Raw genomic sequence first — 27,143 nt, forward strand, 5'->3', positions numbered from 1 at the left:
AACCATCAGGGCTTAGTTAACGCATGCTGTAGTTGAGCTGAGTTGAATTAAAGGAGGGGTTTGCAGAAGGAAGGCATCCTATGCCTGTGAGAGAAACTTGGAGAGGAGAAAAGACAAATTCTTCTTTTTTCTTTTTTTTAAAGATTATATTTATTTATTAGAGAGAAACACAGCTAGAGAGGAAACACCAGCAGGGGGAGTGGGAGAGGGAGAAGGAGGATTCCTGCTGAGGTGGGAGCCTGATGCCAGAGCTCGATCCCAGGACCCGGGGATCATGACCTGAGTGGAAAGCAGACGCTTAACAACTGAGCCACCCAGGCGCCTAGAAAGGACAAATTGTTTAAAGGAGTTGGTGGAGAGCAGTGAAGTCAGAAGCGGCTGGGGCCCCTCCCGTTACTTCCCCGCTTCCAGGAGTGAGCTGCCCCCTCACGGCTTCTCTCGTCTAGGCGGCTTCTTGCTTCCTGCCCAGCCTTCCAGGGAGACTGGTGCTCCTGGGCAAAAGCCACTGCCATCATTCATCAAGGCCTGGTAGTCTGAGGAAGCTCAGGGCCTATCCTGGAGGACACTTTCAATCAACTTTGGTTCAATTTATTCCCTCTAAATGACTCTGAAATGTAAATAAAATTAAATTAATGCTACTGTATTTGTCTCTGGTTAGGTCCATAATGGGCTGCAGTAATTCTGCCCTTGAGATCAGTTGTAGAGAGAGAAGCCCAGACAATAGCAGTATGGCAAGCCTTGGGCCCCCCTCCCCTGCACCCCCCATCTCCTGCTCTGGAAGGACAGGCTGCACTGTCCAGATTTCATCTACATGGGAGGTGGGGGTGGAGAATCATGGATGTCCCTTCTACTCTTTATTCTTACACCTCAGACCAAGCCAACCTGGACCACCTAATTGCTGTCCATAGAAGGCCCCATTTCTACTGGCCCCATTTCTACTGCCCCCATCACTCTCAAATTTTGGGAGCTGCAGAACAGGGCGGAATGGCTTTTTCTTTGCCCACCAAGTCAAGGGCCACAAATGGCTCCCTCACCAGGACTCGATCCCTGGGTCCACTCACCCTTCCACAGAAAGGACTCCATTGCCTCAGAGCAGGGTTTCTCAACCTCAACATTATTATCATTCTGGGCCGGATAATGCTTTATTGTGGGGGATTAGTTCTATTGTAAAATTGCCTCTTATTTGGAATAATAATTTTAAAAAATATTTTATTTATTTATTTGACAGAGAGAGACAGAGCAAGAGAGGGAATACAAGGAGGGAGGTTGTGGGAGAGGCAGAAGCAGGCTTCTCGCTGAGCAGGGAGCTCCACGAGGGGCTCGATCCCAGGACCCTGGGATCATGACCCCAGCCAAAGGCAGATGCTTAATAACTGAGCCACCCAGGTGCCCCTGTAGGGTGTTTAATGGCAAACCCGGTGTCCCCCACCAGATGGTAGTAGCATCCACGACCCCAGTTGTATTAACCAGAAATGTCACCAGATGTCCTCAAATGTCCCCATTTGGAGGAAGATCACCAGCAGTTGGGAAGCTCTGCTCTAGAGGAGGGGAGTGGGCAACCAGAGAAAGGGGGAAGTCTGAGGGAAGAGTGGACTGCTAAGTCCCCTGACATATGTGTCTGTCACTCTCTGCCAATCTCACCTACTCTGCTTCCCAATATAGTGTCTTCTTCTTTTTTTTTTTTTAAGATTTTATTTATTTATTTGTGAGAGAGGGAGAGCAAGAGAGCACAAGCAGGGGGAATGGAGGAAGGAGTGGGAGAAGCAGGCTCCCCGCTGAGCAGGACCCTGGGATCACGACCTGAGCTGAAGGCAGCTGCTTACCCAACTGGGCCACCCAGGTGCCCTCACCGCAATATAGTTTCTTAAAACATATTAACATTGTTCTAACATGAATAATGAATAGCCATCCGACATTTTCATTAAATACCAGGAACCCTGACCTCTTTTGTCTGAAAGCCTCCCTCCACCCTCTCCCACTCCAGTCCTCCAGTTTACCCAGCCCAGCCAGAAACCAAGAAAGAGGCTTTCCTTTAGGATTTCTCTTTTTGTAAAGATGCCCCCAAGTGAAGGTGTGCTCAATAGATTGGGATTCTCCTAGGAGCAACAAATTTCTTGCCTAGAAAAGATTCCCCAAAGACGGAAATTCCAAATAAATGGTAATTTTCCCATAGAACTAGGCCCCCAGCACTTTTTACAGAGTGGGCTCTTGGAATTCTTTATTATCTTCCTAGTACTCAATGGACATAGCCCCCAGGTAGGGTGGGGGCTGGGTCAAGGCCCTCCCAGGGCACTGTCCCTGGGGCCTGAGTCAGGAGAAAGCCCACAAGGGAGGGGAGCTTTATCTTGGAGCATTCAGAAGTTCTGATAGTAAAGGCAATAGTAATGAATTTGCTCTGGGAGAGGGGGTGGGGGAGGGGGCAGTCCCCCCTCCAATCCCGCCTTCCACCTGTCCCTTAAGCTATTTCAATTCACACAACCAAACTGTGGGGAAACAATTTGGGATTTTAACTCTACTTATAAATCTCTTAAAGCTTTTCTGTGGTCCTGAAGAAGATCTCTCCAGAACATTCCAGCTTACACAGAAAAAAATAAATAAATAAATAAAAAATCAAAGAAAATCACTTATAATCACAGGACAAAGACTGAACCCAGAAGTCCAAGAGCCTGAGAGGCTCCCCACCTCCCTACTAGATTCATTATCATAAAAAGAATTGAGGGGTGCCTGGGTGGCTCAGTGGGTTGAGCCGCTGCCTTCGGCTCGGGTCGTGATCTCAGGGTCCTGGGATCGAGCCCCACATCGGGCTCTCTGCTCAGCGGGGAGCCTGCTTCCTCCTCTCTCTCTGCCTGCCTCTCTGCCTGCTTGTGATCTCTCTGTCAAATAAATAAATAAAATCTTAAAAAAAAAAAAAAGAATTGAAATCCCACCTCCTATCCTTGGATTTCATCATAATCTGATTTCTGTATATGAGCCTGCTGTATCTCTATCTCTTGCCAAAGTCTGTTCCTGGCAGAATTTCTGATTTCTGTAGTCCAAAAGTGCATTCGTAATCTGGAGAATGTCCATCATCCAACTTTATGTTCATAGGATGTTTATTTGACTGAAGGCTGTTAGGTTCACTAAGTTATCAAAATGTGCTGGACCCAAATGCATTTGTGCTAAGTCTTTAGGTTTATTTGATTTTTTTCCTGCTAATTCTGCCATGCGAGGAGACCCTAATGCTGAGGATAAAGAATCCATTGACCAGACAGAAGGGTGAGCCCCTCGTTCGTCTTTGCACTGGTCCATCAGCATGGCAGTGACTTCCATATATAGGCTCTGGCCCCTCTAGGTGCACAGAAGAGCCACCTCGATCTCTCCATCCTGATAGATACTGGGCACCATCCTCTTGAGGACAGGTAGAAAGCGATGGGTTTACAGTGCAGTGAGAAGGACTAGGGCCGTTCTGGCTCCTCCAGCTCCCCTATGGAGTTCCTCTTTGGATCAAACTCATGGCTCCCCTGGGCCTCTGACTATGTGCTCCTTCTGGCTACAGCCTCCTTGGGCTGTTCCTGAATCCCAGCTCTGGATAGAGCCTCATCTTTGGGGACCAGGGGCTGGGCCTGGCATACTTGGGAACCTCACCTGTGTCTTTCTATCAAGTTCTAAGACGTGGCTGGAAATAGAGGTGGACTGCAAGGACTCCAGATCACTTTCCAGATCCTTCCTGGAGAGCTGAGGCTAAATCCGTGCCTCTTTTCCCTCCAAAGCCCATTCAGGACACAGAGGATTAAGGGAGATTCTGCCCACCAGAACACTGCCCTGGACCCTGTCTCCCCCAACCCCAGGTGTCCAGGTCCCCCAGCCTCCCCTCCAACGGCTGCCTCCAGAAGGAGGCATTAGCCCTTTCCCGATGGCACAACACTTGGTTCACAATGCCAGTTCCCCTTCTTGACTTTGATAGATGATGTGCGATTGGAGCGAGAAGTATATGTGCATGAGAGTGTGTACTAAGTAAGTGGGGGGTGAGGGGGGGAAGGCAGGCAGATGCAGATATACAGGTCAGGACCAGGCGGAAGGGAAGGCCCAAATAACAAAAGCTGACCAAGAAACAAAGACAGAGAGGAGTTGAAAGGGGAGGGGAATCAAAATGGGGCCAACGGAAACCGTGAGTTGATCCAGAGGAGCCCTGTGCTTTATTTAGTTTCATCATCCATAAAATGGGAGCGATAATAGTATGGCTGCCTTATGGTGTTATGGTGAGGATCCCGCGAAAGAATATACCTAAAGTGCTTAGAATGGAGCCTGGATGTTTTATACAACATCAATTGTATGAAGTAGGAGATAATTCAGATTCAGGGCTGGATGGACTTGAATGCTAGGCTAGAGCTACGTTCTGAAATAAATGGGGAACCATGGATGATGTTAGAGAAAGAGCATGGCCTTGGCTTTTAAAGGACTGTGAAGGACAAGGTAGAATCTTAAGTTCTTTTCCATCATTCGCATGTTCATGAAGATGAGTTTCAAATAATTCAGGTTTGATAGCAGAAAAGAAAAGAGAAGGCATAAAGGTTTGGGACAATTTGGCCTAGGGACAATGGGTGCTGATTTGAGAACTGATAGAGACTCCCAGCAGCCAGGCCAGGCTCTTTTCTGTAACTGAGCCTGGGCTGGGAGCCAAACAGAGAATGGTACACACCCAAGTCATGCTGTGTGTGTGGGCGTGTGTGCATAAGCATGTGGGCCAAGGCTCAAATGCATAAGGCAAGACACACAGTAGAATCTCCATAGCATTGTCGGGGTGAGGAGATAAAGGGCCACGGTTATAAAGGCATAATCTGGCCCAGTGCTGCCTGGATTCAACCCCTGGCTTCCGGATTGGTAAACTTGACTGAGTGAATAAAGCACTCTGAGCCTCAGTGTCCTCATCTGCAAAGTGGGTGTGATGATCATACCTACCCTGGGGCTGTTTTGAAGAATAAATGAGTTAAGGGGCACCTGGGTGGCTTAGTCAGTTGAACCTCTGACACTTGATTTCGGCTCAGATCATGATCTCAGGGCCGTGAAATGGAGCCCCATAATGGACTCTGTGCTGGATGTAGAGTCTGCTTAAGATTCTCTCTCCCTCTGCATCCCCCTGTCCCCCCACCCCCTGCTCACCCATGTGCGAGCTCTCACTCCCAAAGCATATAAATACATACATACATAAAAGAGTTACTACACTTAAAATGCTTAGAATAGTACCCAACAATAGGATAAGTCCTCGGTATGACATGATTCATATTATAGCATTATTATTTGCTTATTCTTAGTAGTATCACACCATTATTTTTAGTTACAAGACACTGAATTGAGAATTCAGTGGGCACCTTGATCACATCTTGGACTCTGAGACTCCTTCTAATGTCCCACACTCCCCAGTGGCTGGATACCCAATCCTCCATTACTCTCCAAACTTCCCCTCCTTCCCTTCACAGGGATGGTCTTCTGGGGCCAAGGTAGTTTGCTATGGCTCTGTCCATTGGCTGCTGGGATTGGATCAGGGATGGCAGGTGCCCTGTGCTTCAACAGTTGGAGACTCTGCCTAGGCATTTGAAATTGGGAGAGAAAGGGACACCTGGGTGGCTCAGCCCATTAAGCCTCTGATTCTAGATTTCAGCTCAAGTCATGATCTCAGTGTCCTGGGATGGAGTCCCTGGCTCCGCACTCAGTGGGGAGTCAGCTTGGGGATTCTTGCTTTCTTGCTTTCTTTCTTTCGTCTTTCCTTCCTCCTTTTCTTTCTTTCTTTTTTTCTAAGACTTTTTTTTTAAGTCAATTGAACTTTACTTTTTTTTTTTTAAAGATTTTATTTATTTATTTGACAGACAGAGATTACAAGTAGGCAGAGAGGCAGGCAGAGAGAGAGGAGGAAGCAGGCTCCCCTTGGGAGCAGAGAGCCCGATGTGGGGCTCGATCCCAGGACCCCGGGATCATGACCTGAGCCGAAGGCAGAGGCTTTAACCCACTGAGCCACCCAGGCGCCCCTCTTTCTAAGACTTTTAATTTGACACAAAGAGAAAAAGAGGGAGAAAGCAAGCACAAGCAGGGGGAGCAGCAGGCAGGGGAAAAGCAGGCTCCCTGCTGAGCAAGTCCCTGGATGCAGGGCTCCATCCCAGGACTCTGGGATCATGACCTGAGCCCAAGAGAGCTGCTTGACCCACTGAGCCACCCCGCACCCCTCTCTCAGGAATTCTGCCCTCCCCACCCCTGTTCTAGCACTGGCTTATGCATACACACACACATTCTTTCTCTTTCTCTCTCTCTCTAATAAATAAATCCTAAAAAAAGAAAAAAAAAAAAAGGAAAAGAAAAATAATTAGGGGAGAGTTCGTTCCAGAGCATCTGAGTCAGACCTGACTTGAGGCCGGTCCTATGATCTAAGCTCATTTGGGGCATAGACCTTGCATGTGGGGGCCCAGCCGTGATGGTACCTCAGATTTCATAAGACACTCTTCTGTCTTTATAATAATACATTTCCCCTTTCCCCCTTAGATTAGTTTTTGTTGCTTGCAACCAGAGTACTACAAACACAGTCTTACATATGTATATAATCTTATTCTCTGTGTATGGGAGTACTGTGTATACGGTCCCCTGCCCCCACATACACTCTCCCCTTTCAGTCACCTGGCACTGATCAAGGTCAAGCAGGTATTCTGGCCCCTGTGGCCAAAAAAGAGACAGCTTATGGCAGGCAGGCAAGGCCTTCATCTCTTGCAGCTGCTCCCTCCTACTTGGGCTCCAGTCCTAATGGCTTGGGGAAGTTCCATAAATACAGCTCACGCAGCCACGCCCCCATGCCTTTACATGGTGTCCTCTAGCAGGATGCCTTCCCTCTGCCTGACTTCTCCATTTTGAGATTCAGCTCCAGCACCGTTTCCTCCACGAAGCCTCCCCTGGTCCTATCCCTTCCACCAGTCTGCACCGTACCTCCTCTTCTATCTGGCACTCCTCTTCCGTGCTTTGATGATAATTCCACCAAATGAGCACTGGCAACCATGTCTGTTTACCTTTCTGACTTCCATGGACTGGGAGAGTCCTTGAGGATAGTGACTGCTTCTTTTATTTCTAAATTGCCAGGGCTAAGTGAAGGGGATGCTCAGGACTGGCCTGAATGTAGACATTGGGGTGGGGTATGTGGGCAGATTTTATGAGTGTTTACTATGCATGCCAGGCTCTTTTTGTATGTCACTCTCCTTAATTTTTCTCAGAGTAGCCTTCAAAGCATGCATCATTATCTCCGTTTTACAGATGAGGGAACTGAGGCTTAGAGGGTATATTAGTTAGGAATATGCTCTGTTGTAAGTAAGAAAGACCCTTAGGAGGGTTTACTTCTTACTTACAAGGAAGTCCAGAAGTGAACGGTCCAGGCTGGTAGGGCAGCTCTGCTGCATCACATCCTCAGGGCTTACTGCTCTGCCTTTCCCAGAATGTAGCCCTTGTTATCATGGCCCAGGATGGTGGATAGAGCTCCAGCCATCACGTCTTTGTTCCAGGTAGAAGATGGATGATAGGAGAATGAAGAAGGGGGCAAAGGATGCTTGATTTTGAAGGAAGCTTCCCCAGGCTGCCACATGACATTTCTGCTTATATCTAGAACGTGGTCACATGGCCATTTAGGTAAAAGGGAGACTGGGAAATGTCTTCTGGGTGGTCATGTGCTGAGCTAAAATTTGGAGGTTCTATTACTGCAGGAGAAGAGAGGCAACACTAGCAGTCTTTGAAGCAGGAAGGTTAAGAAATCCACCCAATGTCACACAGTAAAGAAACTGCCCGAGCTGAAACTCGAGCTCATCTCCATAAACACGGGAGTCAGTATTCCCCTTGGAAGGTCATGCTGTTTCCTATAATCAGGAGCACAGGGCAAGGTGTTTGCAAAATTTTAAAGGAGTGAAGCAAGGTAGGGTTTGGTGGTGATAAGCAGAGTTTTGCGATCTGGGACGCTGGGTGGCTCAGTTGGTTAAGTGTCTGCCTTCAGGTCAGGTCATGATCCCAGGGTCCTGGGATCAAGTCCCACATGAGGCTTCTTGCTCAGTGAGAGTCTGCTTCTCCTTCTGCCTCTGTCTGCTGCTCCCCTGCTTGTGTGTAAATTCTCTCTCTCTGACAAATGAATAAATAATATTATAAAAAAAGGAGAGTTCTGAGGTCAGTATCAATACAAACATGCATTAAAACACAATTCTTGGGGTGCCTTGGTGGCTCAGTGGGTTAGGCCTCTGCCTTCAGCTCAGGTCATGATCTCAGGGTCCTGGGATTGAGCCTCATGTCGGGCTCTCTGCTCAGTGGGGAGCCTTGCTTCCCCCGCCCTCTCTCTGCCTACCTGTGATCTCTCTCCCTCTGTCAAATAATAAATTAAATCTTAAAAAAAAAAAAAAAAAACCCACACAATTCTGGGTCATCCTCCCAGGGATGGACAACCTCTATGGAGGGGCTGGCAAATACCTGTGATGCCACTGGCTGGAGTGACCTCTCAGAGAAGGAGGTTAAGCCAAGGTTCCTGCAAAGACTGTGGTGGGGGCGGTGCGGGGGGGGGGGGTGTCACTTCCCTGGTGATAGTCCCAAGGGCCAGAGTCTTCTAGCCAGAGCCCAGCCTGGGTGCCAAGGAGGACCCAGGAGGACCTCACAACAGTCTTAAGCAGCCCCAGGTGGCCTAGTGCTGGGTCATGGAGAGAGAGTACCAGCTACTGATAGGAAATTGCTGGATTTCACTCCTACTTTGAAGTCTGAATCACTTCCCTAGTAAAGGTTTGCAGGCTTAAGCCCTCTGGGATTGGATTTTGTTCTGTTCTCCCAGGGGGGACCCTCCAGGCAAGGTGAGGCCCTGGAGCACCAGCAGGGATGAGCAGGAGAGATGGGGGGAGGACAGGGCTTCAGCCAGTGAAAGCCAGGGTGTTCCCTGCCTACGCAGGCAGCCATGGGGAGAGTGGGAGCTAGCTGGAGAACCACTGGATGGTGCCACTGGGCTCCAGCACTTGCAACCTTGTTCAAGTTCTCCAAACACCCTATCCCTCCAAAAACACTAATAGTACTATTTTAGCCATGAATAGCTAGGGCAAGTCACTTCATACTGCTGAGCCTCAGTATCCTCATCTGTGTAATGGGCAAAAATAGTATTCTGAGGTCAGAATAAAGGTTATATATGGTGCGTATTGACAGGGATGGAGCATGAGGGAGCCTTCTGGAGCACGAGAAGAATGCTCTGTATCTCGATCTGGGTGGTTACACAGAAGACTTAGAGATTCATCAGGCTGTATGCGCACTTAAGTTTAGGGCACTTTATTGCATATAAGCGGTAGCTCAGTATAAAAGTAAAGGATCAGAGGGGCGCCTGGGTGGCTCAGTGGGTTAAAGCTCTGCCTTCGGCTCAGGTCATGATCTCGGGGTCCTGGGATCGAGCCCCGCATTGGGTTCTCTGCTCTGTGGGGAGCCTGCTTCCCTCTCTCTCTGCCTGCCTCTCTGCCTACTTGTGATCTCTCTCTGTCAAATAAATAAATAAAATCTTTAAAAAAAAATAAAAGTAGGGACGCCTGGGTGGCTCAGTTGGTTAAGCAGCTGCCTTCGGCTCAGGTCATGATCCCAGAGTCCTGGGATAGAGTCCCACATCGGGCTCCTTGCTTGGCAGCGAGCCTGCTTCTCCCTCTGCCTCTGCCTGCCACTCTGTCTGCCTGTGCTCACTCTCGCTTCTCTCTCTATGACAAATAAATAAATAAAATCTTTAAAAAAATAAATAAATAAAAGTAAAGGATCAGAGAAAAAAAAAAGTAAAGGATCAGGGGCGCCTGGGTGGCTCAGTGGGTTAAGCCGCTGCCTTCGGCTCAGGTCATGATCTCAGGGTCCTGGGATGGAGCCCCGCATCACATCAGGCTCTCTGCTCAGCAGGGAGCCTGCTTCCTCCTCTCTCTCTCTGCCTGCCTCTCTGCCTGCTTGTGATCTCTGTCTGTCAAATAAATAAAATCTTTAAAAAAAAAAAAAAAAGTAAAGGATCAGAAAAGATGTCCCTCATCCTCAAGTCTAGCCTACAGGGCAGTTGTGAGGATTCATAGAGACGCTGAGAGCAAAGCATTTTGCACATTCTGCCTGGCACTATCATGTTCTCTCATTCCCTATGTGCACCCCAATGGATCCGTGAGACATAACCTCAAGGAATGCAGTTTCCCAGAGTCTTTCTGGGGACCAAGACTGGGAGTATGATTAACTACATAAATCAACAAGGAAGACTTCTCTGACTTACGCAACCTGAGGCATAAACCCCTGTAACAAATGAGACATCCTGATTTTAGGCAGGAGGGGTACCATCCTGCCCATTTGGGAGTTAGCTGAGGCTAACTCGAGGGAGGAAGTCACTTGCCCACGGTGGCCAGTATGTAGGAGGCCCAGTAAAGACTAGCACCCAGGCCCCTGACTCCCAGTCCAGTGCTCGTGCTGGCACTGGAATCGCCCAGATGGCCAGATCCTCGTGCCTGGCTCCCCCTCGCCCCCCTGTGGCCAGCCTGGGAACACTCGTGTTTCGAGGCTGCCAAGACTGCCTGAGCACAGATGGGTGAGGCAGCAGCCCTCCTCCCTAGAACCCTCCGCACTCCTGACAGCTCAGCCATGAGTCATCCCAAAGGATGAATGAGCAAGAGAACATTCCCCACCTCCCCGGTGTGGGGGCAGTAATCCCTGACTGGCTTCCCTGCCTTGCTGCACATTCTTGGCAAACTTGCTTGCAGGGACCCGGGGTTATAGAGGGACAAAGCTGGCAGTTTTATCTCCCAGGTGCCCCCGGCTGACCTCTTGACCCAGCCAGCTGTATGCCGAGCCCCCCCAATCCCCCATATTTAACATGTCCCTGTGAGAGCTCCATCCATTGCCCATATGGTTGGCTCCCCTGATCCCAATGCCTTTTCCTCTTCTCCATAGCTCCCTTCTGCAGGTTTCCTGACATGTACTCTCTAACCCAATCTTATTATCTGCTGGGCCAAGAAACTCTTCCTGGCTAAGGTGAGAGCCTGCCAGGGACACCCACCAACCTTGTGGTCCTACCTAGCCAGTTTCTCCATTCCGATAAATCCCACTGGCAGCTAGTCTAAAACAAGGCTTAAAAGCAATTTTCATGTAAGTGCCTGGGCCTATTTGTTTGCTCCTCCATTCAGTCATTCCATAAGCATTTATTGAGTGCCAACAGTATGCTAGGTATTACGCTGGATCCTGAGAATACAGAGACATAAAGCATGACCCAAGTTCCCTAATTTGGCATTCAAAAATGTTCCTTTCCACTCTTCTCCCTTCCCTTTAAGAGCTCTGCATTCTAATTTTTTTTCTGCTTATAAGCTGTGTGACCTTGAGCAGAAGGTAAACAAGAAAAAAAATCATTATTATAAATGCCAAGTACTATGCTAGGTGATTTACATCTGTTATTTAATTCACCTGACAACCCTTTTCTTTTTTTTTTTTAAGATTTTATTTATTTATTTGACAGAGAGATCACAAGTAGGCAGAGAGGCAGTCAGAGAGAGGAGGAAGCAGGCTCCCTGCCAAGCAGAGAGCCCGATGCGGGCCTCGATCCCAGGACCCCGGGACCATGACCTGAGCCAAAAGCAGAGGCTTTAACCCACTGAGCCACCCAGGCGCCCACCTGACAACCCTTTGAGGTAAATATTATTATTTCTATTTATCCAGGCAAGAAAATGGAGGCTCAGAGAACTTAAATAAAGTTGTCCAAGACCACACAGTTAGCTGTTGGCAGAGTCAGCTTTTGAACCCAGGTCACTTAGCCTCCCCAGATCTCTGTTTCCTTATCTGTGAAATAGCATCTGTGCCAAAAAAAAAAAAAAATCTATGCGAGACATACCCAAGCAGGTGTTTTTTTTTTTTTTCCAAGCAGGTTTTAAGAATCTTTTCTGCATTTCTTGCCGCTAGGTACGGACCTCGGCCAGGGTCTCCGCTGTGCCAGGGGCGGCATGAAGACTCACGGCTATAGCTGGAAGCTTATGGGGTCTGCCCAGGGGGTCCTGAGGCTGCCCTCTCCTCCCACAGACATATCCACAGTGCCAAGCTCCAATAATCTCATCCCGGCGGGGCACAGCTCAGTGGGAAGAAGTGGAAAGTGGTATGTTGTTGCTTATTTTAAAAGTCAAGTGTGTATCTCAAAATCACGTTAATGGATTCATCAACAGACAAGCACGAGGGTGTTGGAAGCAGCTTCATTCATAATAGCCCACTACTGAAAACAACATAAATATCCACCAGTGTGAAGCTGAATAAATCACGATTACATATATCTTATGTATATTTTTGAATATATAATAAAATACTACTCAGGACTGAAAAAGAATTCCTACAGCCCCATGCAACAACAGGGATGTATCTCACAGGCACAGTGTTGAGTGCGAGAAGCCAGGCAGCAAAAACATCACATACTGTGTGATTCAACTTATATAAAGTTCAATAAGAGGCAAAATTAACTTATGGCAGTGGGAATCACAGTAGCGGTTACGTTTGGAGGGGTGTTGCCTGGGAGGGGGCATACACTCCGTGAGAGGCTGAAAATGTGGGAATAGTCTGTGTTCTGATGTAGGTGGTGGTTATATGAGTGTATATGAATGTAAAGATTAATCGAGCTGTGTGCTTAAGATTCATGCCCTTTGCTGCATATATGTTATATCTCAATTTAAAACAATAATTTTAATGTTTACCCATCACTCCACCAAATTGCCTCTGCACGTGCGGCTCCTGATGGCCACCTGAAGCAGAATGGATACATGGAAGCTTTGCCTAACAGAGGGGTGGCGGGGGTGCCTAAGCAGGTGGCAAGAATCCAGGGCTCTCCCAGAGGAGAGGGCAGGACAGGCCCCCACAGTTCTCAGTTTCCTGTCTGTTGCTCTAGGAGCAGGTAGGTGCCTCCTTCCCTTAGCTATCCTCCAAAGCGCCTTGGAGGAATGTTATCCCTCCAAGGGATAACATTGGGGTTGTACCCTGGGGCTCTTTCCTGACAATCCGTGCAAAACAAACAGCATCAACAATTGGTAGATTCCAATAAAGGTCTGCCATATTCTGTTTAAGAAGAGAAAGAAAAGCCCTTACAGGCGTTTTACCTCGTCCAAATCTCCAGGGTTTATTGGATTTTACTGCTAAGGGAAGAAGCCCCGAGAATCAAGCAGCTTGTGGAAGGTCTCCTGTTGAGTTAACGGGGAGTTGGCTCAAAGCCCAGCATCTTCCGTGCCAGTGAGGGTGCCTGATGGCCAGAGCAGGATGCTCCAGCAAGTAGGACGTGCTCCAGGGGGTCTCTCAGGGCAAGGTGGGCATGGCCTCTCATCGAGGGAACTGTATGTGAGAAGGAGGAGTGTGTGGTGACTGGGCTGGTATGGAGGAGTCCTTGGACAGCTTTGACTTTCCTTTCAGCCCAAGGGAGAAAAGAGCTGGAAGCTTTCCTGCTTTTCTGTCTTGGTGACTCCCCTTTTCCCTTCCCTGCTGTGTCCTCATAGGCCTCTGCCTGCTACCACTGCTAGTTCTGAACCCTTTCACTTCAATTTGTGATACGGTTTTTGCTTTCAGAACATTTGCCTGTTGAGAGGGCTGAGATTGGAAGCTAGGGCAGGAGAGACCAGGCCTGGGAGGCAGCCCTGTGCAGAGAAGAGGGCCTGGGAGGGTGGGGCTGCTCACACCGTTGGCTGTTATGCCAGGCAGTGGTGGCTGGCTGATCCCATTCATGGAGGAACAACACCTAGGGTTCCTTTGCTGCATGGGGAAAAAGGGTGAATAGACACAAAACCTGCCCTCCAGCCAGCCCGGAAGGACAGACAAACAGCTCAGCCTTTCCTTCTAGAAAGTTCTCTCTACTGTCTAACTTCTATCCTTCCTATTAGAGTATTCTCCACCCTTTTCTTCTATCTTCAGAGGAAATGGAGAACCCAGAGAAGTCAGGAAGCAAAGAGACACTCCCTCCAAACCCCACCTCCTTGCCTGCTCCCTGAGCTCCTGGGAATTTCTCCTAGACCCTCCCTTGCTTAGGGAAGACCCACCTGCTAGCTGTCTGCATCAACCCCTCTGGGTCTGAGATGGCCCCAGGTGACTGAGATGGGAGGCCCAGGGTCCAGGCATCCCAGGATGCATTGCTGGCAGTGGCAAGTTGCTCCCACCAAACCCACACACCCCATACTCCAGGGCTTCTGGGCCATCCATTTAATTATCACATATTTCCCAGTTAGTTTTATTTTTATTTATTTTATTTTTTTTAAAGATTTTATTTATTTATTTGACAGAGAGAGATCACAAGTAGGCAGAGAGGCAGGCAGAGAGAGAGGAAGGGAAGCAGGCTCCCCGCTGAGCAGAGAGCCCAATGCGGGACCTGATCCCAGGACCCCGAGATCATGACCTGAGCCGAAGGCAGCGGCTTAACCCACTGAGCCACCCAGGCGCCCCTCCCAGTTAGTTTTAATCTTATTTTTAATGACTAGGTCCCCAAATCCCAAAGCTACAAACACGTTCCACTCCTAACCCCCACCACTTAGTTCTCAGAGACAACCCACTTCATCTGTTTCTGGAGTTTCCTTCTAAGATATATATAGACCCATAAATACGCATATGGTCTCTTTTCCTATGCTTTACACAAACATACACTGTCTTGAGCTTATAACAGTACCTTGGAGGTGGTTCCACATGAATACCTATCACGTTTTCCTCATGTTTATACAGCTGCATAGTATTCCCTTGTACAAATTATAACATATATCCAAAGCATCCACTTAGCACTGGGTACCACACTAGGCAGTACCTTCTTCTTCTTCTTCTTTTTTTATTTGAGACAGAGAGAGAGCAAGCACAAGTGGGGAGGAGGATCTGAGTAAGAGGGAGAAGTAGATCTCTGCTGAGTAGGAAGCCTGATGTGGGGCTCAATCCCAGGACCCTGAGATCATGATCTGAGTGGAAGGTAGATGCTTAACCAACTGAGCCACCCAGGAGCCCCTAGGCAGTGCCTTCTAATAGTGAGTAAGTCAATCAGAAGGTTTCTGCCCTCAAGGGGTTTACAGTTATGGTGAGTTGAAGATAAGGACATCGGCAAGTACCTTTGTTGTGTAAGAAGTTTTGTAAGGAGGGTGGGGGGGGCTGTGTTTTGAAATAGAAAGCCAAGGGCGTGCAGGAAAGGCTACTGAAGGAAGCCATACGTCCTTACGTCCATAGTAAGGTAAAGTGGGCAATAGCCAGATGGATCGAGTAGGGAAGGAAGACAATTTTAAGCTGAGGGGACAATGTATGTATGGGGGAAGACATTCTGGGCACTTCGTGATTCCGTTTGGGGGTGGGGTGGGAAAGACACAGGTGAAGTCAGAGAGGGGGCTTGCCTTGTCAGCAATGGAGGAACAAAGGACTTTGGACTTGGGGGTACCTGGGTGGCTCAGTCAGTTAAGGGTCTGCCATCAGCTCAGGTCATGATCCCAGAGTCTTGGGCTCGAGCCCCACATCAGGATCCCTGCTTGGTGGGAAACCTGCTTCTCTCTCTGTCCCTCACCCGACCTGTGGACTTGTGTTCTCGCTCTCTCTCTTTCTCTCTCTCTCGCTCAGATAAATAAGTAAGATCTTAAAAGAAAAAGAAAAAAGGACTTTGGACTTGATCTGTGCTGTGGGGAGCATGGAAGGGATTCAGGCGAGACTGATGTAATTGCATCAGTGTTTTGGAAAGATCCCGTGGCTGTGGAGTGGAGGGAGGCTGAATAGCGCGTGGGACCGCAGGAGCGGCAGGGAGGCCGGCTGGGTACTCCATCTTCCAAGCCTGAGGTCTCACATGCTCACTGTCTCAGCATGAGCCGCCCCCACCCCAGGACCATGTGGATTCGGGGCAGTCACAGCCTTTTCCAGCCACATTCCCTCACCTCCAGAAGGCAGGGATGGCCAGTGGCTTAGAGGACACCCTCCTCCCCTCCGCACACCTTTTCCTATCTGGATGCTTTGATGCAGACCGGGTGCCCCTTCTGTCCCCCAACTCTGCCATCCCTCATCCCTTGGCAAGCATGTCAGTGCTTGGAGCCTGGAAATGGCTCAGCAGCTCCTACTCCCTCTCACCCCTCCACATTTGCGGGCAGACTCCCATTCTCCAGGGAACCACTCACTCTCTCCTGGCTGGTTAGTCAGCCATTTCTTGGGGTCCCAGTTCTATGCGGGTTTCTCTGGTTCCCTGATGGATGTCCAAGCCCAAGGTTGCCCAAACTTAGTACCTCCTCTCATCTGGGGGTGCTCCCTTCCTCTCCTCTCTAGACCCCCCTATTCTCTATGGATCCGGTTGGTCCATTCTCAGCAAGCGACCCCCCCTCCAGGACTTCCCATGGACTCATTATTTGCTTCCCTCCAGATCCACTTCCTGCCCTTCTCCACTTTGCTTTGGAAGCTGACCTCATCTTTTGGTCTCTGCTCTCTGGGTCTGGGTGGACTGGCAGGACGGAGGAGGCACTCCATCTGAGAGCAGCAGGAGAGAAAGGCCAGGGTGCTTAGCGCCCCACACCCTCCTTTTGCTAGGCTGCAGCTTCTGTTGGCTGGGTCGTCTGTCAGGCTCCCACAGCTAGAGCTCCTGCCAGGCCCCTCCCCCTCCCCTCCCGTCCCACCTCCCTTTCCTCCCTCAGCCCTGGGTGCTTCATCATCTCTCAACTCATTTCTTTAGGGCTGCCCAGACCTCTGTAAATAGTTCCTTCATTTATGCCTTCAGTTAAACCTTTGAGTGTACCCCGTGTTTCCTGCCAGGACCTATGGGTGCCCTTCTCAAACTCCCCCACCCATCATGTCCCTCCATCCTCCTGCTGGGGTAAGGAAGTTTGCATGTCTGCCCTTGGGCACCAGCCATTCTTCCCTTGGAAACTGGACACGCTGCTTATGCTCTCAGGTTTCTGGACAAATGAGAATAATCATCAGACTTCATTTCTAGGATGGCTGTGAAGTTTCAGTGTGTGCCCAAGAGTCATGTGTCCAGCAGAGTGCCTGGTGTACTGTAAAATTTTGGTGAATGTTAGGTTCTTTCCCCTCAGGGCAGTGGCTTCCTCTCCAAACCTGCTTACCCCTGACCTGGGGCAGAGCATTCCCTTTGAGGGATGTCTGGGCCCAGGAGAGAATTAGGGGCTGAAGGGAGAGCTCCTGATCAAAATTCTGTCCGCAAACCACAGGAGTGACTCAGTTAGCTTTTGAGAGTGCCTCTCAATGCTTTGCCTTCCAAAGAGCAGGCTGGGTGTGTGTGGGATCAGCTCATTACAGGGGGGTTGGAGAGGCTGCTCCCTTTCCCTGGGCCCACGCTGTCCACCATTAGCATAGCCTGGCCAGGCACTGCTTTCACTCCATTAGCCTTCAGGAATAAAAAGAACGATTTCTTAAGTCAAGAATAATTATTTCAACCAGCTTTCTTTCTCAGCTCGCTGCTGCGCCAGCTGGGCTGCGTGTGCTGGCTGACAAATTAATTTCTATTATTTATATTGGGCTAGAGAGGAGCCACACGCCTGGGGAATTGGGGGGGGAAGAGGGGTGCTGCGGGGAGAGGTGGGAGATGGAGATGGAGAGATAGGAACAGGGAAGCAGGAAAAGAGGTGTATAGGGGAGGTCAGAAACAAAGAAGCCAGTGGTTGGATGGAAAGAAGCCAGAGGGAAAGCAGGTTGTGCTGGGGTCCAGGCTTGAGGGCCAGCCCATAGGCTGGGGTGTGGGCGCTCCTTCTGCTCCCTGCATCTGTGGGGACGGCAGGGCTCCTCCAGGAGATCTGCCTGGGAGCCAGCCTCCCTGTCCTCCCCATCCGGAACATGCCATGGCATATCATCTAGCACTCAGGGTGAATGCTCTTTCATGACCTATCAGAATGCACAGAAATGTCTCCGTCTTCCCCAGCCTCCCAGGCTCCTGCCAGCACCATGCCTTCTCCCTGAGAGACTAAGATCTCTGAGCTTATCCCATTCAAGTCAGAACCGCTGGAGGCTTTGAGGACATGTGCCCCTATCCGCCCCTCCTGTGCCCCAATCCCCTCCCTGTTCTTCTTCCTTCCCCTTTCTTCTTCCCTCTCACTTCCCCCTCCCCTTGTGGGATGGAGGGGGAACTGGCCTGGTAAGCGCCTTCCCCTGGGGGAGGTCTTGGGGTGGGGACAGGATGCAAACACCCCTCCCTCTCTGCAGAGACTCAGGACCTCTCCCTCCAAAGTCAGGGACAGTGGGTCAGGGTCTGCCTCTCCATTCCCACTTCCTGATAGGATGCGAAGCCAGAGTTTTCCTGGTTTATCCAATCTTAGCCCTGCTTCTTTTTAAATTTTACATATTACACATTTCTTTACTTATTTATTCATTTCCTGCCTTTTTTTTTTTAAGGTGGAGAAAAACCTTTAGGGTGGAGCTCGAAGAGTTTAATGTACGAATACTTGTACCTAGTAACCTTCAGTCACTTAGATCTCCATAGAAGACAGTTCCAGGGGTGCCAGGGTGGCTCAGTTGGTTAAGCATCTGCCTTCAGCTCAGGTCATGATCCTGGGGTCCTGGGATCGAGTCCCGCATCACGCTCCATGCTCAGTGGGGAGCGGGAGCTTCTCCCGCTCTCTCTGCCCCTTGTCCCTTCCCCCCCTCTTGTCCTCTTGCTCCCTCTCTCTCAAATAAGTAAAATCTTAAAAAAAAATAAAAATAAAAATAAAAAACAGGGGGTGCCTGGGTGGCTCAGTGGGTTAAAGCCTCTGCCTTCGGCTCAGGTCATGATCGAGCCCCACATCGGGCTCTCTGCTCAGCAGGGAGCCTGCTTCCTCCTCTCTCTCTGCCTTCCTCTCTGCCTACTTGTGATCTCTGTCTGTCAAATAAATAAATAAAATCTTAAAAAAAAATAAAAAATAATAAAAAATAAAAAAATAAAAAACAGTCCCAATACCTCAGAGACCCTCTAGTGCCACAGTCCTGGTCTGTGCCCACCTCAACCCCGGGCACCTCAAGATAACTATTGCTCTGATCTCTGTCACCACAGATTAGGTTTGCTTGTTAGTGAACTTTGTATAAATAAAACCACGCAGTACATGCCCTTGTATCTGGCTTCTTTTGCTCAACGTTCTGTCTGTGAGATTTGTCTTTGTTACTGTTTGTAGCAGTTAACTCTCTGTTTTTCATTGCTATCTAGTACTCCATTGTACAATAGTTCATTCAATCATCCTCTCTCTCTCTTTAAGATTTATTTATTTATTTTATTTTTTAAGAAATTTTTTTAAAAGTTTGTATTTATTTATTTGAGAGAGAATGAGTGAGAGAGAGCATGAGAGAGGAGAAGGTCAGAGGGAGAAGCAGACTCCCCAAGGCGCTGGGAGCCTGATGCGGGACTCGATCCTGGAAGTCTGGGATCATGACCTGAGCCGAAGGCAGTTGCTCAACCAACTGAGCCACCCAGGCGCCCCTTTATTTATTTTAGAGAGAGAGACAACACAAGTGGAAAGGGAAGAGGGAGAGAGAGAATTTTTTTTTTAAGATTTTATTTATTTATTTGACAGAGATCGCAAGTAGGCAGAGAGGCAGGCAGAGAGAGAGAGGAGGAAGCAGAAAGCCCAATGTGGGACTCGATCCCAGGACCCTGAGATCATGACCTGAGCAGAGGCTTAACCCACTGAGCCACCCAGGTGCCCCTGGAGAGAGAGAATCTTAAGGAGACTCCCTACTGAGAGGAGGGACACTGTGGGGCTCAAACTCACGACCTGAGCGGAAACCAAGGGTCAGATGCTTAACTGACTGTGTCACCAGCCACCCCTCAGCCATTCTTCTCTTGATAGATAAATGGGTTGTTTTAGTTTTTGGCTACTATGAATAAAGCTTCATGAACATTCTTGTACCTGTTATGCTCTGCACATTAAAAGCAGTGTAACCTCAGGCAAGCGAGATATTGTGGTTTGTAAGAAATATGTTTGGTTTTTGTTCATGGTTTTTGTCTCACAGCTCCCAAAACACTGGACTTCCTTGAGTAATAAGAGAATTAGGAATATCTTTTATCATAATATTAGTCTCTTGTCCTTGGTTTCTAAAATGGCTTCAGAGCCATAAAGGTGATGTGGGTGTCTTGTTATTCATAACAAGACCCTTTCTACCACATCTGTGTTGGTGTTAATGGGGTGACTTTTGGAAATTTTCTAAGGATGGGGACTGGTTGTCAGGGAGGCCAACCTTGACTAGGAGGTCTGAACTTTCAGTTCTATCCCCTGATTTCCCTAGGGAGTGGGGGAGAAGGGGTAGAAGCTGAACCAGTCATCAATGACCAATGATTTAATCAATAGTGCCTATATAATGGAGCCTCCATATAAACTCTGAAAAAGAGGGGTCCAGAGACCTTCCACATGCCACCATGCTGGGCCCCAAACTCCACAAGGACTGAAGTTCCTTTGTTCCTATGTATCTCTTCATCAGACTGTTAATTTGTATCCTTTAATATTCTTTGTAAGAAACAGGTAATTGAGAGATTTAAGCAGGTTTCCTGAGTACTGTGAGCCACTCTATCAAATTAATCAAACACAAAGAGGGGGTTGTGGAAACCTCCAGTCTGTAGCCAACTGGCTAAAAGCACAGGTAATAACCTTGGCTTGTGATTGGCATCTGATTGGGGGGTTGGTGAGGGTTGGGGGCAGTCTTGTGGGACAGAGCCTCAACAATTTGGGTAGGTAGACAGTGTCAGAATTGAGTTGAATTGTAGGATACTCAGCTGGTGTTATGGAGAACAGATTGGTGGTGTGTAAGGAACCCGCCACCGTTCTACCCATACATTGGAATTGTGGGTACAGAATCTTTTAGCAAGGCATCTAGCTTCTCTGAGCCCCAGTTTCCTCATCTCTGAAATGAGAGAGAGAGATGTCAAATGTTGACTGTCCTGTTCGTCGTTCATGAAGATTAAATGAGATAACACATACAAAGTGACCAGCACCGCACCTGATATACAGTAAGTGCTTAATAAATGCCATTTCCTCTATCTGTAATCTGTTGGGAGCTGGGAAAGAGGGTTGCAATATATAATGTCCAGCCAGGATTACTAGGTCAGAAAGCTATCACAACAGCAACCACCACCACAACAAAATAATCATAAGAACATCAATGACTGTTTATTGAACACTCACGTGGTCGAGGCTATGCTCTAGAATTTTGCTGTCCTTTCTACCGTCATCTATAACTGCTCCCTGAGGGGCGCCTGGGTGGCTCAGTAGGTTAAAGCCTCTGCCTTCGGCTCAAGTCATGATCCCAAGGTCCTGGGATCGAGCCTGGCATCGGCATCGGGCTCTCTGCTCAGCAGGGAGCCTGTTTCGCTCCCTCTCTCTCTGTCTGCCTCTCTGCCTACTTGTGATTTCTGTCAAATAAATAAAATCTTAAAAAAAAATCATTTATAACTGCTCCCTGAGACTCAGCTCTCTGTGGCCTTTCAGGCTTCCTAGAATATCAGGAATGATTTTCGTTTTACATCTGGGGAAACCGAGTCAGGGAATAAATTAAAAGTTTTGCCCCAAATTATTAATTCATTTGGCCTGCGAGTCAAGATATGTCTCTTTTACTTCTGTGCCTTCTCGTACGCAGCAGAGGGTCTGGCTCAGGATGGAGGCTCCTATTTGTGGAATAAATAGAAAACAAAGTCTCTCCTGTGCCAATCCTTCCTTCAGGGCAGCCTTTATCAGGGAATTCTTTTTTTTTTTTTTTTAAGATTTTATTTATTTATTTGTCAGAGACAGAGGGAGAGAGAGTGAGCGAGCACAGGCAGACAGAGAGGCAGGCAGAGGCAGAGGGAGAAGCAGGCTCCCTGCCGAGCAAGGAGCCCAATGTGGGACTCGATCCCAGGACGCTGGGATCATGACCCGAGCCGAAGGCAGCTGCTTAACCAACTGAGCCACCCAGGCGTCCCTATCAGGGAATTCTGACTGTCACTCTCTGCACATGATTGTCCCCCTAGAGAGGCCTCCCTTGCGGTAAACAGCCATGCAACAAGCAATGGGGAGCTTTACGGCCACTTCTGAAAGTGAACTGGGTCACCTCATTTGCTCTTGCCCCAACTATGGGAGGACCCCAACATCCCAGGCTGATAGGAGACTCCCAGGGATTGTCACATCTTGCTTCTGGCCCGGGATAGATCCTAACCAGCTCAATGAACTGCCTGTCCTCTAAAGTCCTTAGAAAAGGGGCCACCTTCCCAAACTGCTGGGGGAGGAATCCAAAGAGACAGGAGGCTGGGAATGCAGTGGGGACTGTGCTGGGATACCTGATTCCCATGTGGCTTCCCCCTCAGCCTGAGTGGCCTCTGGTGGCCTCTCTGGCCCCTGCTTTCCTTGTCTAGGACAGGTCTGGATGAACACAAATTCTTCCCAGCGGCAAGGTATGCTTTGGAAGCAAGGTAGGGGAAGCTTGGCTCCGTTTCCGGGACTTAGGTGCCCCGGTGGGGGGGTGGGGGGTGGGGGGGGTGAGGAGGTTGCTGCCCCTCGGCTCAGGGCCTTGGCCCTTAGAGGCCCAAGAAGCCTTCTTCCCCTCCCGCAGCCTTTCAGAGGCGGGGCTGCTAATTGTGAGGTGGAGGGCTGCTAATGAGCCTGCTGAGGACCTCAGAGACAGCTCTGATGGTGCTAAAGGGCTTCCCTGAGTTTCCTTAAAAGCCCAGTGGCAGTGAAGCCTCCATTAGCGAGAGGATTAATCACCAGGCGGGTCTTGGTCACCCCTTTCAAGGTGCCCCAACTGCTCTCAGCTGGCCCTGCGGCCCCCTGCTGTGCCCGTAGCGTTTAGCGGTGCCCCCACCCATGACCTGCCCTTTCTGATCTCAGATGAGGCAGCCCAGTGGGGAAATGGGCCTGGGGGACGTTGGGGGAGAGAGGTATGGGGGATGGAGACTTGTGAAACAGGGGCAGGGCCCTCTAGGGAGCCTTGGAGAGGTTTGGAGAGACCCCCAGGAGAATGCAAATGATATGCAAAATATGCAGACCATTAGTGATTAGCTGTGGGTCAACAGCTTGGGTCATTTGAGTAATAAGTTGACAGTTCTGTGCTCAAAGCCTCTGATTAGGCCCAGGAGAGGCTCAGGCATTGTGACCTCTGGTGGCCCAGACCAGGACTTTTGACCCCTCAGCTTGCCAGCCCTCCTGGCACCCTCCCAGCCCGCCCCTGCTTCCCTCCACCACTCCCGCCCCAAAGCAAAGGGGTTCACGCAGCCAGAGGCTCAGAGAAATCCCTGTTCAAGCTGTAAACCTCTCCACCCACTCCAGAGCCCAGGGCAGTCCCTAGTCCTGAGGGGGCCACGCCAGGCTCTGACTACCCCTCCCCACCCCTTTCATGGGGTGTGAATTCCCCTTCCTCCCTCCCTCACCCTGCCCTTGCCCCTCCAGCCCCTCAGTCTCTGTCTCCTTTCTCTGCCTGATCCTCTGGCTATCCCTACATCCTGCCTGCCCCTCTTTACCTGTCTGTTATCCGTGACCTTCCCTCAGTGTTCTTTGGAGGAAAACTTACCAACTTCAATGCTCAAGTGACTCAGTCCCTCAGTTTGCACCGTGTTCTCATATGATGGGTTCAGAGGGCCCAGCCAGCCCTGGTAGTGGTGGCTGGATGGGGACTAGGACCTGCTCCATCATCTCACTCCATCTAGAAAACCCACTGCTGCCAGTCACACCTGCCTCTGAGGGCAGCATGGGAGACACCCCAAGAGGGCACCTTGTCCCTCTCCCTGCCTCCCCAGGCCATGTTGGACATATAGAGAGGCCTTTCCATGGTGGCAGGACCCAGAAAAGTGGCACGGCTTGCTGAACACCCTAGCCTGCCCCCAGCACCTATTGGAGGGGGAAAATTCTTCCTGGAGTTAGGAAGCTTCACCTGTGAACCTGTCTCTGGGAAGGTGAGAGGTCCTGGAGCAGGACGGGGAGAGGAGGCAACCAGCTCCACCTTCACTCCGTGAGAGGGGGTGCGGGGCCTAAGACCCCTGACACTTGACCCCAAGATCTGACCCTCTGTGGTGGTGGATGTGGGTAACAAAGGAGAGCAGATAGCCGGGAGTGGACCCGTGAACATCCCCATGCTGGCTCCTCCTCTCTGCTCCTCCTCCTGTTCCTTCTTGAGGCAGACTCCAGGAGGGGGAACTGAGATTGGGGTTGTCCTACATGGGAACACTTGGAGCCAGACATGGGGTTGAGGGTGGCTGTGGCGGTGTTTGTACCTTATCTAGCCCGTGACCCCTGCCTTCTCCCAGTCTCCTTCATTACTCTCCCTTCCCATCCTGGAAACCGAGGAGTTGAAGAGGTGAGAATTGGGAGGTCTGGGGCTCGGAGCCTAGAGGACAGTTCAGAGTTCCCACCTGGAGTTCTCTCATCTGCAAAATGGATATTTTTCTGCTTGCCTCCTGGGTTGTGCTGAGAACCAAATGGGAAGGTTTACAGGCTCTGGGGACTTTAAAAAGCCATACAAAGCTAAGGTCTTAAATGCATAGCCTCTCATGAAGATTGCTTTGCAGACTCATGGAAATGGAGAAATCACAGTGTGCTTGTTAATCCTCACCTTCTAACCCTAGACTCTGCATTCTGAGAACTCTTACACCTTTCTTCACTGCTGGCCACTCCCCTTCCCCACAACCTCTGGGATGGAGACCCCCATTTCCCAGTCTTTTCCTCCCCTCCCAATCCAAACCCAGCCATGTCCTTTGTGACGTTGCCAGGATGGCTGAGATCAGACCCCTGCCTCCCGGGGCCTCTCCAGTGTGTGAGCAGCATCAGTTTTCCAACACCCTCCCGCCCCCTCCACCCCCCACACCCCTGCAGTGCTCCTGACCTTCAGGCAGTGTCAGGATCCTCTTTCATCTCTCCTATGCACTCCCCCTACCTCCAGCTGCCCTACTTGCTGCCAGGCTGTAAGGCTGGCTATCTCTGCAGCCCCGAGGGGGGATCAGGTGTGTAGAAGTGGGGGCCTGGCTCTTTCCTGGGGCCTGAGAGGAACTGAACATCTTCTTTGCCCTTCTCCAGCTCGGCAACCTGAGCCCCCATCTCACAAACTGGAGTAGAGAGATGTAGAAATGAGAAAGGGCCTGCAGAACATTTCTGGATTCTGGGCAGCCTGAGGCCCAGGATAATTCCTTGGGCTGGGCCTAAGGCTGGAAGGGCTGGGCAAAGAAGGAAAAGTAGATAGAGCCTGGGTTAGAACACTCAGCTAGGGATCAAATTTAAGGAGCACCAAAAAAAAAAAAAAAAAAAAGGCAAAACAAACCCCCCCAAAAAACCCCCAAAAAACCCCCCAAACCAAACCCAAACCCAAACAGAAAAACTCCAGTAATCAAGAGGGATAATATTTGCATGCACTATTTAAAAAAATTAAAATGATGGGGCGCCTGGGTGGCTCAGTGGGTTAAGCCGCTGCCTTCGGCTGGGGTCATGATCTCAGGGTCCTGGGATCGAGTCCCGCGTCGGGCTCTTTGCTCGGCGGGGAGCCTGCTTCCCTCTCTCTCTCTCTCTCTGCCTGCCTCTCCATCTACTTGTGATCTTTCTCTGTCAAATAAATAAATAAAATCTTTAAAAAAAAAATTAAAACGAATGCAAAACAAAATCCATGATTGTTGCAAGAAGAATGCACCCCACCCCCAAAGTCTGTGTCCTAATCCCCCATAACCTGTGAATGTGTTAAGTTATATGGCAAAGAGGAATTAGGGCTGCAGATGGAATTCCTGCTATGAATTAGCTGGCCATAAGTTAGGGAGATGAGCATGGGGTGTCCAGGTGGGACCACTGTCATCCCAAGGGTCCTCAAAAGTGGAAGAAAAAAGCAGAAGAGCCTGAATCAGGGAAGAGAATACAATGACAGGAGCAGAGTCAGAGTGACGTGATGTGATGTATTGTGAAATGATGATGACTCTGCTGGCTTTGAAGATGGAACAGGGCGATGAGCCACGGAATGCAGGCAGCCTGCAAAAGCTGGGAAAAACAAGAATGTAGATTTCTCCTTGTGCTTCCAGAAGTGAAGGGAGTCCCACGGATACCTGGGTTTTTACTCAGTGAGATCGATGTCAGATTCTGTCCTTACAGAAATGGAAAAGAATAAATTCATATTGTCTTGAACCACCACGTTTGCTGTAATTTGATACACCAATAGGAAACTAAGTCAATAAAGAACCAAATATGAACATTTTATTTATTTTTTATTTTTATTTTTTTAAAGATTGTATTTATTTATTTGACAGAGAGAAACCCAGTGAGAGAGGGAACAGAAGCAGGGGGAGTGGGAGAGGGAGAAACAGACTTCCTCCTGAGCAGGGAGCCCGATGTAGGGCTCGATCCCAAGACCCTGGGATCATGACCTGAGTCGAAGGCAGACGCTTAACCGACTGAGCCACCCAGGAACCCTGAAAATATATTGTTTTAAAGATTTATCTATTTTTAGGGGCGCCTGGGTGGCTCAGTGGGTTAAGCCGCTGCCTTCGGCTCAGGTCATGATCCCAGGTCCTGGGTTCGAGCCCCACATCGGGCTTTCTGCTCAGCAGGGAGCCTGCTTCCTCCTCTCTCTCTGCCTGCCTCTCTGCCTACTTGTGATTTCTCTCTGTCAAATAAATAAATAAAATCTTTAAAAAAAAAGATTTATCTATTTTTAGAGCTTGAGAGAGCAAGAGGGAGAAACATGAGCAGGGGGAGGGGCAGAGGGAAAGAATCTCAAGCAGAGGCTTAGGACTGAGTAAGGAAACGGAGCTGAAGTCCCACTGTTCAGGGTGCAGACTTTGACTTATCATCTCTCCGAGTAAAACTCCTATAGTGCATTGTTTGGCCCCCTAAACGGTGTCCATGTTGTCATTCCTTGAACCTGTCCACATGAACTTACTTGGAAAGAGGATCTTCGTAGATGTCATTAGGCTAAGGATCTTGAGAGGAGGTCATCCTAGAGTATCAAGGTGGGCTCTACCTCCAAGGACAGGTGTCCTGTAAGTAATATGCAGAGGAAAGACACAGAGAAGAGGAGACACCCATGTGAAGATAGAAGCAGAGTTTGGGGTTACATAGTCCAAGGAACACCTGGAGCCATTGGAAGTTAGGAAGGGCCATGGAAGGTTCTGTCCTTGAGCATCTGGAGGGAGCACAGCCCTGCTGACACTTGATTTCATGCTTCAGACCTCTAGAAGCCTTCAGGCCACCCATTTGCAATAATTTGGTATGGGAGCCCTAGGAAACTTACACAGCACCTTGCTTCCAGCT

Source organism: Lutra lutra, chromosome 6, assembly GCF_902655055.1.
Source record: "Lutra lutra chromosome 6, mLutLut1.2, whole genome shotgun sequence".
In the NCBI taxonomy this organism is placed as follows: Eukaryota; Metazoa; Chordata; class Mammalia; order Carnivora; family Mustelidae; genus Lutra; species Lutra lutra.